Source organism: Erinaceus europaeus, chromosome 14, assembly GCF_950295315.1.
Source record: "Erinaceus europaeus chromosome 14, mEriEur2.1, whole genome shotgun sequence".
Lineage (NCBI taxonomy): Eukaryota > Metazoa > Chordata > Mammalia > Eulipotyphla > Erinaceidae > Erinaceus > Erinaceus europaeus.
In genome coordinates, this window is record NC_080175.1 from 69559436 (window position 1) to 69577586 (window position 18151).

Consider the following 18151-nt stretch of genomic DNA (forward strand, 5'->3'; position numbering starts at 1 on the left):
AGCAAATGACATGTAGAGCTGGAATACAGTTAAATTATTAAAATAATTTGTAATAAACTGTGGATACATATCCTTAGTCACTGAATTTATAAATGCAAGTGATTTGAGAGATTTAACTGAATTGCCCTCCTTAGTGCATTCATTATTTTTTCAATTACTGGCTAGTTGAAAATGGCTTTCTATGGTTTTCTCTACTTCTGATTTCTATTGTCTTTATTGGTTACAAAAGAGTGAACCACAATGCAGCCAAAATAAAATGTAACTGATTAATTTCTGTATGTGGTTAATAGATGATGGCAAAATTTGAATGGAATCTGTTCTTACAGTAGGTTATTTCATAATTGTGTAGGAGTCTAGAACAATCATTAGTTCTTAAAGTGGGCATGTTTTTCTTCTGAAAAAAAAACTCAGTATGCAGCACCCTGGATAGAAATGAATCACAGAAAAAGCTCATTTACAGTTCATTTTCTAAATAACTTCAATGTTAAACTGAGTTTACATGAATTCTTTATTAGAGTGATAGTGTAAATACCCTTTGAGATGCTGTAATGGAAAAATGAGATTGCGTTTTTGTGAAAGCATGTGGCAACCTTTCCAATTTACTCTCACCCTCTCTGTCCTCAAATCAATTGTTCTCTAGATGACGTAAAGTAAGTGTTTTGATCCTTGCTGCTCAGGATTTTTTAGCTCTAGCTTTTATGAAGGAATATTACTACAAGGAATTATACTGAACCAGAAACTGTAAATGAAAGCTCATTGATGAAATGTATTGAGAGGAGAGGAGAGCCAAATGGAAAATGCTGCTAAACTGAAATGAACTTTGTTTTGTCTCCAGGGCAGCTGCGACTTAATGGAATACAGCTATGAGCAGGATAAATCAGACTTTGCACAGAAAAATTGATGATGAACACTGTTAAAGAAATAGCAATGTCCTCAGAGTAGATAATGTTTGTATGTTTGTGTATATGCATGCATACATGTTTAAAAATATATGTAAAAGAAAACAAATAGTACTAAAGAGTAATATATGGATATGAGATCATATATATATATTTTTTTCTTTTCCTAAATAGATCTCATATAATTGAAACACTTTTGTTTAACAGTTATTGAGAAATAAAAACCCTAGAATTTTAACATCAAATAGCACAACTTGGATTTAAAAAAAATAAAAATAAAAAAGAACCTGTCCTTACTATGTCTTTGCTCAAAGACAAGATATTGGTACTCTAGATAGAGAATGTTTATGTTTCTTTTTTCCAAGAGATGCTTGACAGCTGCTCCCTGGAGAGGAGCTCGGACTCTTTAAATTTTTATTAGGCTACAGTATTTGAAATTTGGAGAAGAGACATTAGCCTTTGAGGTACAGTGTTTGATGGTATGAATCTTTTAAGCTGTGCAACTGTGAGAAAAGATTTTAGAGATTTGCTACAGACCATTTGTCAGGGGACAATGAAGCACTTGTGAACAATATATAGTGGAAAAGTGCTTGCAAACTTTTCATTAGACAATATGAGGAAATCTTACTGGTGTATTTTTCAGGTTTCAATGATAAGTCAAATAACATATCTACTAAGGGTGTAATGGATTTTTTTTTCCTATTTAGTTCTCATTTTTAGACAAAAGAAATGTCTCCCTGCCTAGAGTTGCTTTACACTACAGAAATAGCAGATAACATAAATTAGAGTAGAAATAAGCAAGGGCATGCAAAATGAACAGAAAGGAAGTACCAAAATAAATAAAGAAATAAGGGTTGCAAGAATTGGTGTGCTTGTGTGTTCACAGTTATTTTTTTTCCTGTGAACTTTTATTTATGTTGTAGCATAGGTGAATCTATAAATGATAATTTATCAATTTAGTTTTTTATTTTTATTTATAAAATAGAAGTATTGATAAGAAATATTGACAATACTGTAAGATCAGATAAGAGAGGTACATTTCCACAGGGTGCCCACCCCTTGGGAAGCGAGCTCTCCTGCAGGTGGGAAGTTGGGGGCTCAACCTGGGATCCTAATGCTGGTCCTTTGCGCGCTGTGTGCACTTAACCAGCTGTGCTACTGCCTGCCGCCTGACCCCCTCATTTTAAATTTTATAACTTTAAGAGCTCATAGCTCTATCTTTCAGAAAATAAACCATTCTGTTTTGATTAGACATTTTATTGACATAATATTTTTTTTAATTCTTTTAAAATTTTTTAGAGGTAGACTTGGATTGTGTGGGAACGAAAATGAATGCTTTACTCTAAGATTATCCAAAGTACTGTGAACACTATCGTTAGAGGATAAAATCTAAGAATTTAGGTAAATGAGAAAGTGATGTTAACAACACTCACTAAAATGGTTGCCTTGCCTTTGCTGTAAAGAAGAAGCCTGCCATGCAGTCCATGAGCCCTGCCTGTGTGGGGCTCCTGACAGCTCATGGGAGGGAGAAAATAACTCTGACAAAAGGTTGTGTCTAAGTAGCATTAAAACCAAAGAAAAGAACAGCAGTACGTTTTGTGTTTACTTACCTTGTTTAGTGTGTTTTCTCTTTTCAAATCAATGGCAGTTATTATTCAGCTCTCCCGTGCTAGCAGGCAAACTTTTACACAGGAGTTTCTCTTGGAGTTTCTCTTGGGGAAGATAATTTGTATTTAAAGATTATGTGAAGTGGTACAATTCAGTGTGACATTCATTTAGACACGTGTGTTCTTGAGTGCCTACTATGGATTTGGGAAGATGCCCTGGAAACTTCAGGCTAATCCAGGTCATGGGGACAGCTGCTCAGGCTATTGTGTGTCCTCAGATATTTTTAGCCTACTGTTCTAAAATTTTGTTTCTGAAGACCTAGCAATGTGTTTGACAGATACAAAAAAAAAAAAAAAAAAAAAGCCTTTCTGCAAGGAAGAGAATTCTTTATTAAGTAGCCACTGCAATAGCCAGTTTGATGCCCATCCAGAATGTACTGAACATTATTGCATTTGTGTGTGTGTGTGTGTGCGTGTGCGTGTGTGTGTGTGTTATCTTGACTGTCTCCATAAGGAAAGACTGCTACTATTTAAGGAAAACTTCTTATTCTTCACCCATAGTTCTCAGAATTTCTTGCACTCTCATAAAGTTAAGTATGAAATATACTACATAAGAGACTTCCTCTGTTGGCATATCTAAATAATTTTAATTAAATTTTTATCTACTTTTGAAACTGATGACTGCAACTATACCAATGGACAGGCATCAAAAAGGGTCAAACACAGGGAAATGGGGCAGCTTTAAATTGAGAAGATCATTTATAAACAAGCTCTGAGTATAATATTGTAATTCTCATATTATAGGCATTAAATGTGATAACAGTATTATAAATTTCTATTTATCTGGCTATGTAAACAGGATTGGACAGGAAAGGACAGTGAGTCTAGTAAAAAGTTTGAAGAATGAGAAGATAAAGAAACCCTAGTATAGAAATAAGGTTTCTGAAAAGAGGGGCAATGAATATTTATTAATAAAAGATTACACAGAAAAGAAAATTAGTGACAGTAAGAGACAGGCTCCCTAGGCTATGAGGCAGATGTGGTAATCAAGGTAGGCTGCTAGTCCAAGTCCACATTTTATTTGTACCATAGTCATCAAAGTAAGTTATCACCTGTAATTCTAGCCTTTGAAATACCAATGAGCTTTTCCACAGTTACTCACTAGTCAGTGCCTTTCAGTTATTCTTATCATGTTGAACCTGGAAATTTGTATTTTCTTTCCTTTTTCTACTCAGAAAAGCATAACTTCAAATCTATGTGGAAAAACTATGTGAATCATATTTAGGTTAATGTATCATATCTGAGAAATGTTATAACAACCAAAACAATTCTCTTAAAAGTATTACTCTCAAGGTGTAACATCTCAAAAGTATAGTATTTGCCAGGCAGAAAAATATCATTTTGATGATCTACCTAGACTTAGGTGGTGACTACATGAAGCTCCTGAAGAGAATCAAGGAATGACAGTACTATTGAGTACCTACTATGGCTCAATAAATATGTAAACTTTATGTACTTATCAGAAAAAATAGTATTTCAATGTGATTTTAAGTGTTGATTGTCGAAATCCAAGCTTCTCTTTGCTCCTACATAGATCAGGAATTCTAGGGTTGGAAGGACTTACATGATCAATTCAAATCCACTCTCTGAATTTTCTAGCATTTAATTTAAAAATCAACTCCTGAGGGATGGTCAGTAGCTCAGCAGGTTAAGCACACATGGTGAGAAGCACAAGGACTGACTGGCCCAAGGATCCTGGTTCGAGCCCCTGGCTCCTCACCTCCAAGGGGGTCGCTTCACAAACAGTGAAGCAGGTCTGCAGATGTCTATCTTTCTCTTCCCCTCTTTATCTTCCCCTCTTCTCTCAGTTTCTCTCTGTCTTATCCAATAGCAACAATAATAATAACAATAATGATAAGCAACAAGGGCAACAAAAGGAAAAAAGGGCCTCCAGGAGCAGTGGATCTATAGTGCAGGCACCAAGTCCCAGTGATAACCCTGGAGGCAATATATATATTTTATATTATATATATCAACTCCTCTGTACATATAAGAAAAGTGTAGCCAAATCTACTTCTGGGCAATTGAGTCCCTAAATTGAGTAGTAATCTGTACATTTTTATCATCTACTCAAGTGTCCTGCCTATAACTATTTGGGCAACTGTATCATATCCCTAATCAGAAATACAAATATGAGTTTTCTTAACATGAAAATTTCAATTATCAGAATAATAATAATTAACAGAATTTTCCTAAAAATGATTTTACAAATCCTGTCATTTTACTGAGGAAAGTGGAGTGCCATGTAGACAAATAAAATAGACATTAATGGTCAAAAGGTAGATAACATAATGGTAATGCAAAGAGACTCTCATGCTTGAGGCTCCAGAGTCCCAGGTTCAAGCCCCTGCAGCATCATCAACAGAGCTGAGCAGTGCTCTGGTTAAAAAGAAAAATATATATTAAGCCTCGCAAAGCCCATGTATTTCCATACAACACTAATGACAACCAATAAATATATCTTCTTTGAAATATATTCACTGAGCTATAAAGGTATTTACTTTGTCTACAAAAGTGTTTGACTAATTGTTATTCTCAAAACATGTCATTAATATGCATTTCAAATTTATTTTTAAAGAAAGATTAATTTAGGGATTTGATAATATATTTGACTGTTCTTTCAACAAATTAAGACTATACTAGATGTCAAATATAGAGTAAGTGTTAAACATTTTTATGATTAGCTTTCTTTGTAAGAAAACAAAATTCTGCTTCTTATTTTAATATAAAATATGCAAATAGGTAATTTCAGGTCCAGTGGTAAATATACAAAATATTGCACCTAGCAATAAGATCTAGACACTGAACTTAAAAATGAATTTCCATACTTTTCTAATGACTCAGTGTCTTAAAAGAGGTGTTTTAGGTTAAAAAATAGATATTAATGTCTTTAATTTCCTCTTGAAATCTCATCATTAAGTAGTTAAATTAGTTTACAGGCAATTTTTAAATTTTTATTTCATAGATTTTGATATTCAAATGTTTCTGCACCATTTTCTCAGGAAACAAGAAAAATCTACCTGTTCTCTTTTAGACCTTTGCTGAATGTACATATGAGAATAGTAGTAGTCATAATCCTGTTTCTTACATGGATGTATTTGAAGACTCCCCAGCAGATCCCTAAAAGCATAGTTAGTTCTAAACACTACGAATACCGATTTTCCTGCACATACACACTGGTAGTGAAGTTTAATTTATAAATTGAGCAAAGTAAGATATTAAAAGCAATGACTAAAAGTGAAATAGATGGCCCTAACTATATGTGGTAATAGCTATATGAGTTTAATCTCTATCAAAATATCTTGCTGTGTGTAATACAGACAATAGGACCACTGAATGTCAGGTTTTTTCTAGGTTCTCTAAGCTCCCTAATATTTTTTTATCAGTTTGAATGACAATTCTATACTAGTCTGATGATTGTAGCTTTATTCTGATTTCCATTTTATTCAGGGGAGATGGTTTACAGTAGAGCTGTTGACACATAAGTCCCCAGGGCCCTTTTCAACTTCTCTCAAGCCCACCCCCTCCTTCATGTGCTTTGGTGCAGTACTTCCCATCCAGTCCAAATCTGACTTTGTGTTTTTCTTTTCTGTCCTTTACAGAGCTCCCATGACACTAGCATGACCAATCACATCATACTTAAGGATTTAGAAATTTTCAGGTGCTATATTGCTCCCAGACTATGAAGCATTTATTACTTTGGTTGATGTCTTTAACAGTCCCAGGACTCTCCTCATCATAGATTTTCTCTTTCCGTGTTGTGTGGCTTCAAGTCTCTCATTTACTCCACATGTCAGGGCATCAACTTAGATGCAGTAACTCAGTCCTCTTAACTACCACCACCACCATCAGCTTTTATTTCTCTGCCTTATTATGTTCTGGTTAATATAGTAAACACTCCCCTGTTTACTTGCTCATCCCAAATTCCAGTACAACCCTTAGATGTAGGATTTACATTCAAAATGTTAAATTTGTAAATGCCAGTCATTTTCCCACAGGCTTTTTCCACCTGGCAAAATATCTCTTCTAAAGTTTGCCTGACCTTTTTAAAACACCCAGCCAAACACAACTTCAGGGATGTGGACAGTTTATATAAAGTTATCATTAAAATTCCACTCCCAGAAAAGTATGTCATCTATTAATCCCTCCACCTAACATATACAAAGTGCTTTAATATCTATACAGTCTCTCAATGTTTGTTATTTGGATCTTTTTTTTTTCCTCCAGGGTTATTGCTGGGCTCGGTGTCTGCACCATGAATCCACCGCTCCTGGAGGCCATTTTTTTCCCCTTTTGTTGCCCTTGTTGTTGTAGCCTCCTTGTGGTTATTATTATTACCATTGTTGATGTTGTTCGTTGTTGGATAGGACAGAGAGAAATGGAGAGAGGAAGGGAAGACAGAGAGGGGGAGAGAAAGAGAGACACCTGCAAACCTGCTTCACCGCCTGTGAAGCAACTCCCATGCAGGTGGGGAGCCGGGGTCTCGAACCGGGATCCTTACGCTGGTCCTTGTGCTTTGCACCACGTGTGCTTAACCCACTGCGCCACCGTCCGACCCCCATTATTTGGATCTTTTTTGAAAATTTTCAGAGTGAGGAAAGTGAGACCTAGGGGACAGTGAGGTCCTGTTCAGAGTACAGTCATCCCAATATAGTTAAGAACCATACCAGTCTGGTTGGCTCCATGCTAGAGATATCACAATGACTTCTTAACAGTCGTGGCATAACCCTTACTGGATTGTAAATCCCCTCAAGAATGTCTTAAGAATAATTCTCCACCTACAGTAAAACTATTGAGTTTTATCACTCACATTCTCCATGCTAAGTGTATGGTTTCTATATTAAGTACACATTCACAATCATTAACAGTCCATGGTATATGTTATTAGGACAACTTTGTACTTGACGCAGATGCAGGAGTTCTCAGTTCAGATTTCTGGCTCTGAAACCACATATATTGAAGATTTGTAGTGTTTATTAGGTGTTTTGCAAGTCATTGTGGTAAATGGAAACATGCAGGTGTATATTTCTTCATGAATATTAGCCTTTAATTTTTTACCTAGGAGTACCCAATTCGAGCCACATTAAGTGTATTTGTATTAATTAAATATAGGGAGCAGTCAAATTAGTCTTCTTAATTCTACCAATACAATCAAACTTTCAACAATTAAAAAATTAATATATGGGGGTCAGGCGGTAGCACAGTGGGTTAAGCACACATGGTGCAAAGCACAAGGACCCTCCAAGAATCCGGGTTCCAGCCGCTAGCTCCACACCTGCAGGAGAGTCGCTTCACAAGTGGTGAAGCAGGTCTGCAGGTGTCTGTCTTCTTCTCCCCTCCTCTGTCTTCCCCTCCTTTCTCAGTTTCTCTCTGTCCTATCCAATAACAACTAGAGCAACAAGGGCAACAAAAATGGGAGAAAATGGCCTCAAGGAGCAGTGGATTGGTAGTGCAGGCATCAAGCCCCAGCAATAATCCCAGAGGCAACAAAAAGAAAAAAACAATAATATATAAAAATGTACTATCTTTGGTTAATTTGAGGTATGCATAAATATAATTGAAACATATCACAGTGGTACTTTAAATAAATTTCAGGTGAACTGGGTAAATAGCAGAGCACATTAGAATGCAGAACTTAACATACCTGGGGGTCAGTGGCACTGCTGTGTGCCAGAGCTGAGCAGTGCTCTGGTCTCTTTCTCTTATAGAAACAGCCAAGTCTTAAAAAGGAGTTTCAGGCAACAGGCGATGATACACCTGGTTGAGCACACATAATACAATGCATGGAGACACAGTTTCTTTTTATTTATCTATTTATCTATCTATCTATTTATTTATTTATTTATTTCGCCTTCCAGGGTTATTTTGCTGGGGCTCGGTGCCTGTACCACTAATCCACTGCTCCTGAAAGCCTTTTTTCTTATTATTTCCTTTTTGTTGCCCTTGTTGTTTTATCGTTGTTGTGGTTATTATTGTTGTTGTTATTGCTGTCGTTGTTGTTGGATAGGTCGTAGAGAAATGAAGAGAGGAGGGGAAGACATAGGGATGAGAAAAAGATAGACACCTGCAGACCTGTTTCACTGCTTGTGAAGCGACTCCCCCCCTGCAGGTGGGGAGCTGGCAACTCAAACCCGGATCCTTATGCCCGTCCTTGTGCTTCGCACCATGTGTGCTTAACCTGCAGTGCTACCGCCTAACCCCCAAGACACAGTTTCAAGCTCTCAGTCTCCACCTTCAGGGGGAAAGCTTCACAAGCAGTGAAGCCGTGCTATAGGAGTCTCTCTCTCTCCCTTTTTACAAGCAACTTTTTAGAAGTCTCTTTTAATATTTATTTACTTATCATTGAATAAAGACTGAGAGAAATTGACAAAGGAGAGGGAGAAAGAGGAAAAGAGAGATACCGGAAGCCCTCTTTCAACACTTGTGAATCCTTCCCCTGGCAAGTGGGACTAGGATCTTGAACCCGGGTCCTTGTGCACTTAACTAGGTTCACCACTGCCTGGCCCCTCATTTTCTGTCTTTATCCAATAAATAGTAAAATATAAAATATCTTAAAAGGTGTTTCATCACGTCATGTTTGAAACGACAAAACTCTGCATTTATAGTGCATAGGTTTTCTGCAGGCCAGCCAATATGATTCTTTCTCTCTTGCACAATTCACTTCATGAGGAGAGAGCCAGTACCACTTAATACTGTGAATTTTCATTTTAGGGTCGTAAATCATTATTTGTGTTCAAGTAAAACATGAATAATGATTTAGTGGTATAGATTGTCGTTCAGAAGGAACAGAACAGAGGCCTATAACATCATTTTAGTTGTACATGCAAACAAAAGCATATGCCTCTGAATACAGGTGTATGTGTGTAGTCACAAACAACATTGGGACATAATGCATATACATTACTTGTGAACACAAAGGAGTCTTTGTAGTACTGTGTGTGACTTTTCTCAGTGAAAAGCTTCTTTGATTTTGACACTTCTCTAAATTATTCTCTGCAGTTTATAACTGTACAGTGCTAAGTTATATGGAACACATTAATTAGTGATCTGCTCTGGCTATATTCTGACTATGTAAGCATTTAATTTTTAAATCACACATATATGTATAGTATAGGAATTAGAAATTAAGAATATAGGAAATTTAGTATTTAGAAAATACAGTGTTATAATCTGTGTTGTTTCCTACACACTCTACTCAAGTTTGGAAAACTCAGAACTTTTGACTCTAGAGTCACTCTACTTCAGAAATAAATAGTTTCTTATAGGAAAAATTTGTAAGGAGATATATTTTCTAGTTTATTTCCCAATTCTGGTCTTATAGGTATATATATTTTTCTTTTTACATTTTTTCTTCAAAGTTTACTACACTGAGGACTATTTTGTGAGTTTAAGTGTTTTTAAGCTACTATAGAAATTTATTGCGTACAGACTTTTTAAATAAATATTTATTTATTCCCTTTTGTTGCCCTTGTTGTTTTATTGTTGTAGTTATTGATGTTGTTGTTGTTGGGTAGGGAAGAGGGAAATGGAGAGAGAGGAGGGGAAGACAGAGATGCACAGAAAAATAGACACCTGCAGACCTGCTTCGTAGCTTGTGAAGCGACTCCCCTCCAGTGGGAAGCTGGGGGCTCGAACCAGAATCCTTACGCTGGTCCTTGTGCTTTGTACCACCTGCATTTAACCTGCTGCACTACCTCCTGACTCCCTTGAGTACAGACTTTTGAGTGTAACATTGGTTCACATTCTATAAAAAATAATGTTAGTATCCATTGGTGATAAATTACTCGTGATTTCTTTGCTTATTACCTTTTATTCTCCACCTTAGATATTAGTTATATATACTAAATGTAAAGAAACAACATATTTCATGGCACTGTCGGGAAAAGAAGACATAGTTGAAATTTATCAAATAGGAGGTTTATTTTAGGTTTATAGTTAAGGGTAAAAATGATTTGGATATCAAGTAAAGGAATTCTCCTTGATTAGTAAATATGAATATAAAGAAAACTGCAAGGGGGCCAGGTGGTGGCACAACTGGTTGAGCGCACAAATTATAGTGCTCAAGGACCCAGGTTCAAGCCCCCAGTCCCCACCTGCAGGGGGAAATCTTTGGAAGTAAGTGTTGAAGCAGTGCAGCAGGTGTCTCTCTGTCTCTCCCTCTCTGTCACCCCCTTCCCTCTCAATTTCTGACTGCCTCTATCCAATAAATAAATAAAGATAATGCAAGAAAAGAAAAGAAAACTACAACACATTCACTTATACTGGCATGTGTTAAAAAGTATAAACATTGGCTCATAACTTTAAACTGCGTTATATTCTTCATAAGGTCTCCTCGTAGTTGGAGCTTAAGAAACAAAGACAGAAAGGAAAAATGTAAAGAAAACCTTGGGCTAGATTTGGTGTATTGTACCACAGCAAAGGACCCTGGGGAAGGAGGGTGGAGGCAGGGGTGGGGTTGGAGCTAGGAGGCAGATTTGAGATCCTGGTGCATGATGTTTGGAAAAGGTCTTAAGTAGGGGGTGAGAGTGTTTTGCAGGTAGCTATCACAGGGAGATAAGAAACCATATCCATATGTCACCAACTGTATGTATATAAACTATTTAACCCCCCAATAAAATGATTTTTTAATGCAGACTATCTTGACAATGAACAAAATGCATAATCAAAATGTAGCTTTCAACTTAGTCTGAGTGTGGGACTCAGTTCTTCACCATAACAACTAACAATTCAGATAGCAGTACTGCTGGGGGATGCATTTGGCTCATATTGGGCAATTGAAAGGGGCAAGGGCTGAGAGCATAGGCTCCAGTCAGTCCTAATGTGCGTTTCTTAGCTCTGTCATTCACTAGTTTTATGAATTTGAGCAAATTATTTTCTGTTGATTTAAAAATGTGTTGAGGGGGCGGGGTGGTAGTGCAGTGGGTTAAGCGCATTTTGCGCGAAGAGCAAGGACCTACTTAAGGATCACAGTTGCAGCCTCCCACTCCCCATCTGCAGGGGGGTCGCTTCACAAATGGTGAAGCAGGTCTGCAGGTGTCTTTTTCTCGTATTCTGTCTTCCCCTCCTCTCTTGATTTTTCTCTGTCCTATTGAACAACAACGACAGCAATAACAACAAGGGCAACAAAATAGAAAAAAATGGCTTCTAGGAGCAGTGGATTTATAGTGCAGGCATAGAGTGCCAGCGATAACCTTAGAAGCAAAAAAAAAAAAAAAAAAAAAGGATAAAAAGAAGCAAATGTTAAAAAATTTTAAATGTGTTGAACTGATAGTGCAGTGTGTTATTTTGTATAAGTCTCAGGTGGGCATCCTTGTTAGTCAATGTCTGCACCGATGGTATTATATGAGGACCAAAGGTCCTGTTGCTTAGTCTTCCTTTACTTAAATTGTCACATCTGTAAAATCTAGAGCAAGACAAATGAATGAAATATAATATGTCCACTATGCTTACTACAGTAGGGAAGGTCTAATGAAGTTAAAGTATTACTGTATTCTGCTTAGTGATTTCCACCCATTATGGTTGTTGATAAAGAACTCATGTATACTCTTTAAGATATTCAGAGATTACTTATAAAGCAAGCCTTATAATATTTTTCTTATATTTGCCATTTCTACACTCATCAATAAGTGGAAAAAGGATCAAACAATAGCTAATGTAGGGTAAAAAAAAAACTCCCTCCCCCTTTTCTTTAGATAACTGACCTCCTGATGTGGACTTTTATTATTATTTTTTGCTTGAATTATAGCTATAATATTCTCCATTATTCAGAGTGTGTGTAGTCAGCCTAGGTGTTATTCAGTAGACCTATTCCAACATCTACTATGATTGATTTATTTAAAAATACCTCCAGGCCAAAATGGGAATGAAAATAAATGGAACACATGAAAGTGCCCCGCTGCAAGCAAGAGCTGCAAATTGAGGTTAAGAGTAATTGCTTTGGCATAATTGTTATTTGTAATCTTAGAACAAATGCAAATCTCCCATTAGGAGCAGTAAATCCAGTCCTCAAAGTGGAAGATGAGTATTTCACAACCTAGCGATGAGGATCCATAGCTGAATACTAAATGCAAGAACATTAAAAAAAAAAAAATCCCCTTAGGTCTTTCACTATAACTAATAATGCTGGGGATATGGTAGACACAGAGTGCCTCTGCAAATGAGTCTGGAGGTATGATATATTTGCTGTATGCATTTTCTTTTTCCGAGATATATTATAAAAAACATTAAAAAACTCTGTATGTCCAAACTCTCTGTGTGATATTCCACAAATATTTTAAGTGTGTACTGAGTCTGGCTTTCCAGAAAGTCTGATGGGCTTTTTATGGTTATTAGTCTTCACACTTCGTCACTGAAGTAGATAATAAGGTGAAGTTATTATCTTTATTTTAAAGAAATGAAGATAGAAGCAGAGAGAGGTTCAGTGACTTTCTCAAGGTTATAAAAATCAGTCCATGATAGATCTGGAAAGAGTTTAAAGAGTACGTAATTCAAATTCACTTTAACTACCACATCATGGCTTTCAGATATTTGAAAAGTCAGTAGATATTATTACCAGTAAGCATTATGATAGTCATAGTGATGAACTAAAGGCTGCCATTGGATGCTTCATATGTCCAACAATTGCTGGGGCAAGATTACTTCCTAAAAAGTACAGCATTTATTTTTAAATGAATTGCTTGTTAAACAAGAAAGATTATTTTTAAAATATTAAATTAAATCACAGGTAGGATTAAATTGAGTCCTTGGTTGCACAGCAGTTTACTTTGTTGTCTGGATAGTGTAGAAAAAAAAAAAAAGATTCCAAGTTCCATGTGTGCATTCAAGAATATTCAGACAGAAAGTGCTGCTGGAAAGAGTGGATAGACAAAATTGAATATGTGAATATGAGAAAGCAATATTGCAGTGGGAGAAAAAATATATTATAGTGTTGCAATGGGATAATGAAAATCATCAGTATTTAGACAGTTTCTGATGTACACAGAGCTAGGTCAAATATGAAGCATATTGTTTTTTAATCTCCCTGACTGAGATTTCACCACCTTAATATCATTTATTACATGTTGAGAAGAAGAAGGTACAGTGCGATGACTTAAATGTATTTTTTATTAAACTAAAAACAAGTCATTTTGAAGATATTTTAAATGCCATTCCAACCCTTAAGAGGAAGAGAGGCAATACATACCTCATTGCAAAATCGGAGTAGTGCACATTGCTCTCCACAAATGGCCATATCTGAACTCTGGAGAAATAGTACGTATCTAGGGGGTTACTTCCATAAAACTAATATCCACCTGTAATAGTGGCCTCTTCATAAGGTCTTTGACAATTAAAGAATAAAATGTGAATTTGATGTCCACTCTAAAGTTCAGCATCCTCAAAGTCATGGTCTGCTAAGTTCTGTTAACGTGTAACCCCTTTCTAGAGAACTCACATAGTGACAGTTGTTGATACAAGTCCGTAGTGAATAATTTGTGATTCCCTATATTGGGAGGGATCCTATCTCTAAAGCAGTGATGATAGAATCCTAACAGCATAATCCTAAACCAATTCAGTGAGACATCTATTTTTTCTTTAATATAGTAAAATAAAAGAACTGCCAAGCACTATTTATGTGCGCCCCCCCCCACTGCCATTTCTCTATGAAAAGTGTACGGTCCCTACTTTCAACTTTGTGAAGAAATAAAAGAGTCACAGAAGAGTTAGAAATGAAAAAAAAAAGAAAGAAACACAATGCACAGAAGTAATTGTGTCCTTTTAATAAATATTAGGGAGATGAGAGTAAAAAAAACCAAGAATATTGTTATCACTGACATTCACAAAAAATGGCCACAAGCACCAGCACTGTTCACTCACAAAACAAACAACAGCAACAACAATAATAAACACCGGTGATTATAGATTCATTATTTTTTTACTTCTCTCTCCTGAAAGCTCTAATGTATTCTTCAATTTTAATGTGAAACTGACCTAACTGAATGATTGCATTTAATTAACAAAGAAAAGTAACAAGAGCAAATTTATTTTTGAGCTGCTTGCAGAGCAATATCCTGCAAGTATAACAAAAGCAGATGCAGGCTCCAGAAATGTTTAATATGGCACTACTTATTTTACTATGGGGCTGGGGAGATGGCTCAGCATTGAGGTGCATGTGTGTTGTTGTTCTTTCCAGAGCTTCTATTTTCTAGGTTGACTTTTTCAGATACAAAGCAAGACAAGGGATGACAAAATCGTTCATTTGGTTAACGTGCTGCTTTGCCAGGCTCAGGAGCAAGGTGTGAGCCTGACTCCTACCTCATCGGAGGAAACTTGCTCTGTCTTCATTCCCTCTACCTCTCTGAATCTCTGTATCTGCCTTTCTTCATCTGAAAATACCAAAAGCTGTGCAGCCCCAGCAATGATAGATAAATAAATAAATATTAAAAAATAAAGAGAGGAGACACCACAGCACCAAAAAAAAAATCTTCCTCCAATGCTCTGGGAGCCCTGCTCAAATCTGGCACAAGGCAAAGCAGCACACTGTCCTAGTGATCTTTTTTCCTGGCCTAGGGTGCACAATTTTAATATATAAACCTTTGGTTTCAATACTAAGTGCCACAGAACAACAATAAAGGCAAAAAAAAAAAATCGGGGCCAAGTGCTGGTGCACCGCTGAAGGTACATACACAAGGACCCAGGTTCAAGACCCCAGTCCCCACTGTTAGAGGGAAAGCTTCATAAGCAGTGAAGTAGCACTGCAGGTGTCTGTCTTTCTCTTACTCTAATGCTCTGTATCTCACCTTTCCCTTTCAGTTTCTGGTTATATCCAGTAAAATAAAAATAAAATATTGTAGGTCAGGCAGTAGCACAGCGGGTTAAGCACACATGGCACAAAGAGCAAGGACCGGCATAAGGTTCCGGGTTTGAGCCCCCAACTCCCCACCTGCAGGGGGGTCGCTTCACAGGCAATGAAGCAGGTCTGCAGGTGTCTGTCTATCTTTCTCTCCCCCTCTCTGCCTCTCCTCCTCCCTCAATATCTCTCTGTCCTATCCAACAACAGCAATAACAACAACAACAATAATAACAACAAAAAGGGTAACAACAAAGGTAACACAATGTGAAAAATGGCCTTTAGGAGCAGTGGATTTGTAGTGCAGGTCCCAAGCACCAGCAATAACCCTGGAGGTAAAAAAAAAAAAAAAAAACATAAAAATAAAATATTACAAGTGGCAAAAGTAAAACAGCTTAAATGGTGGAGCAGTGCTATGGACTCTCTCACATACACACAAACACTTAATAGAAGAAGATGAAAAAGAAGAGGAGGGGGAGGAGTTAAGAATGCAATTGATTAGTTTGATATGATACATCTGTTATTAAGAGTTTATTCTGTACCAGGGAGGACATCAATGATCTAGATGTTTATAAAAATAAGTAAGGTAAACACTGTTCTGTTCCCTGAAGAGCAAAGCTCAGTGGCTGATGAGAGCTCATTGTGGAAGTTTTTCCTAACCCCAATCTGAAACTACCCATCCCATCACTAGATTAAACGCTCTTCCTCAGGGCCAGGTGGTGCATGGAGGCTCTTTCTGTGCCAGCTGCCAGTGGGTTCTGTCTGTCTCCTCCATGCAGCTCTACATGCCTAGAGGGGAAAGCCCAAATCATAACTGTTGAACCATTTCTCCACAACACCTGGAATACAGCCTGCTCTGTAGTAGGCTCTGACTCTATTGTGTTTGACTGGCAGAGGATAGATAGCAAAAGGCAGAAAGAGTGTGTCTGAGTAGGCTAGGAATAGTGTGTGATCTTCGGCTGGTGAGTAAAATCAGGCAGTGATTGTGCTCACTTCTCCCTCCATCCTGTGCTTTTTCTCTTAAATTGACTTGCTTTAACTTTAATCAACAAAGGCTGCCTGTCTTTGATTCTAAATGTTTCTTTTCCATTGGACTTCTTTTTTTAATCCCTACTATCATTGTGGTAATGCCTGGCCTCATCTTTCACTTGGACAATATTGCAATAACCTCTTTACTGGTCTCTCAGCTACAATAAATGTCTCTTAAATTGAAATGATTGAACTGCTTAAAGTTACACCCTTATTTTGAAAATAAATCAGTTAGCAAGGGCCTGCTGCCCACCTACAGTATACACTGTTATGTGTTATGGAGTTGCCAGGAAAAACAGAGTTCAGTAAACATCACTTTGACCATTAAGCACTATAATGTGGTGGCTCAAGGAGGTGGCACAGAGTTGGGTTTGGAAATATGGGGTCCAGAGTTTGATCCCTGGCATCACATGTGCCAGAGTGATGCTTTGATTCTCTCTCTCATATTAATAAATACATAATTAAATTTTTAAAATACTAGAACATGGGCATGGAGTGGAAGAGGTATTTATTTCTCAAAGCACATTGTGCACACAAATCACTGAGGATTTGACTCAAATAAAAATTTGGAGATCTTTTGTTTCTTTTTGTTTGTTTGTTTGTTTTTAACCTCAGGATTACTTTATTGAGAGAATGCTGATTCACAGAGTTGTGAATTGTCAGCAGGGTCTATTTGTACCTTTCCCCCAGATAGGTATAGGTACATATCAGCTCCACGTGATTTGGTATTTCTAACAAGTTCCCAGGTGCTTCTAGAACACTTACTGTGTAGACAGATTAAAATCCAGGTACCTTGAAGTGTTTCATATAGTGAAGATTCTAATGAGATTGTAGGAGACAGAATGAAAAGCTCTCTAAATTGCAAAGCAAATATAAATGGAGAATATCATTCCAGGCCCTAACCCTGACCATTTGTATTTTTTTCAATTTCTCATCTGTTTATAATGCTAAAGCATGTCAGAGGCAAAGCTTTACACATCAGTTTTAGGCTCCTCACACTCACCACTGAAGTTCCTGTGCCACCCCACCACGAAAAAGACCTGTCTGCTCATTCACTCCTCTACTCCCCTGGCTCTGGAAACCGCTGTGGTTTTCACTGAATCTAGGAATTAGTCTTGACTGATTCCATTATTATTTTTTTATGATATAACATTTCTACTATTGATTTAATGTTGCTTTACAAGTTTTTCATGACTTTATTTTGGGGGTTAATGCTTCACAGTATCTTGGATAGAGCGAGAAGGAATTATGTGAAGTGAGAGAAGCCACAAAGACAAGGGCAAATAGTGGATGAGGTCACCTGCAAGGGGAAGCTTCACACAGGATGAAAATGTACTACAGAGGTCTTTCTGTCTCTCTCCTCTGCGTTTCCCTCTCGATTTCTGTCTTTATCAAAAAAAATAATAATAAAGAAAACAAAAGAGGGGGCCAGGCGGTGGCACAACGGGTTAAGTACTCACACTACAGCGTACAAGGACCTGGGTTCAAGCCCTTAGTCCTCACGTGTAGGAGGAAAGCTTCACAAGCCGTGAAGTAGGGCTGCAGTTACCTCTCTATCTCTGCCTCTCTGTCTCCTTCCCCCTTCTCTATTTCTTTGTCTCTATCCAATAATAAATAAATAAAATATAGAAAAATAAAACAAGTGAAAGAAAAGACATAGAAGGGAACTGCTCAGAAACATTGAAATAAAGAGGTGAAAATAGATATTGACTATTTTCATATTAAATCTC

General features: G+C 37.1%; 1 protein-coding gene and 1 long non-coding RNA gene across 9 annotated transcripts in view; one reads left to right on the plus strand and one right to left on the minus strand.

Annotated features, from left to right (window-relative positions):
• NLGN1 (neuroligin 1) overlaps positions 1–18151 on the plus strand; it is a 1020375-nt gene that overhangs the window by 889683 nt on the left and 112541 nt on the right. The window lies entirely within an intron of this gene.
• LOC132532670 (uncharacterized) overlaps positions 1–18151 on the minus strand; it is a 60226-nt gene that overhangs the window by 2821 nt on the left and 39254 nt on the right. The window contains exons 2-3 of one of the 4 annotated variants that reach the window (XR_009544575.1): positions 2510–2599; positions 2333–2414 (exon numbers count right to left, since the gene is read on the minus strand). This is a non-coding gene — a long non-coding RNA (uncharacterized LOC132532670). Of the gene's footprint in view, positions 1–2332; positions 2436–2509; positions 3074–18151 lie in introns of those variants that run through there. The other 3 variants (XR_009544576.1, XR_009544577.1, XR_009544574.1) reach the window with 3 other exon arrangements.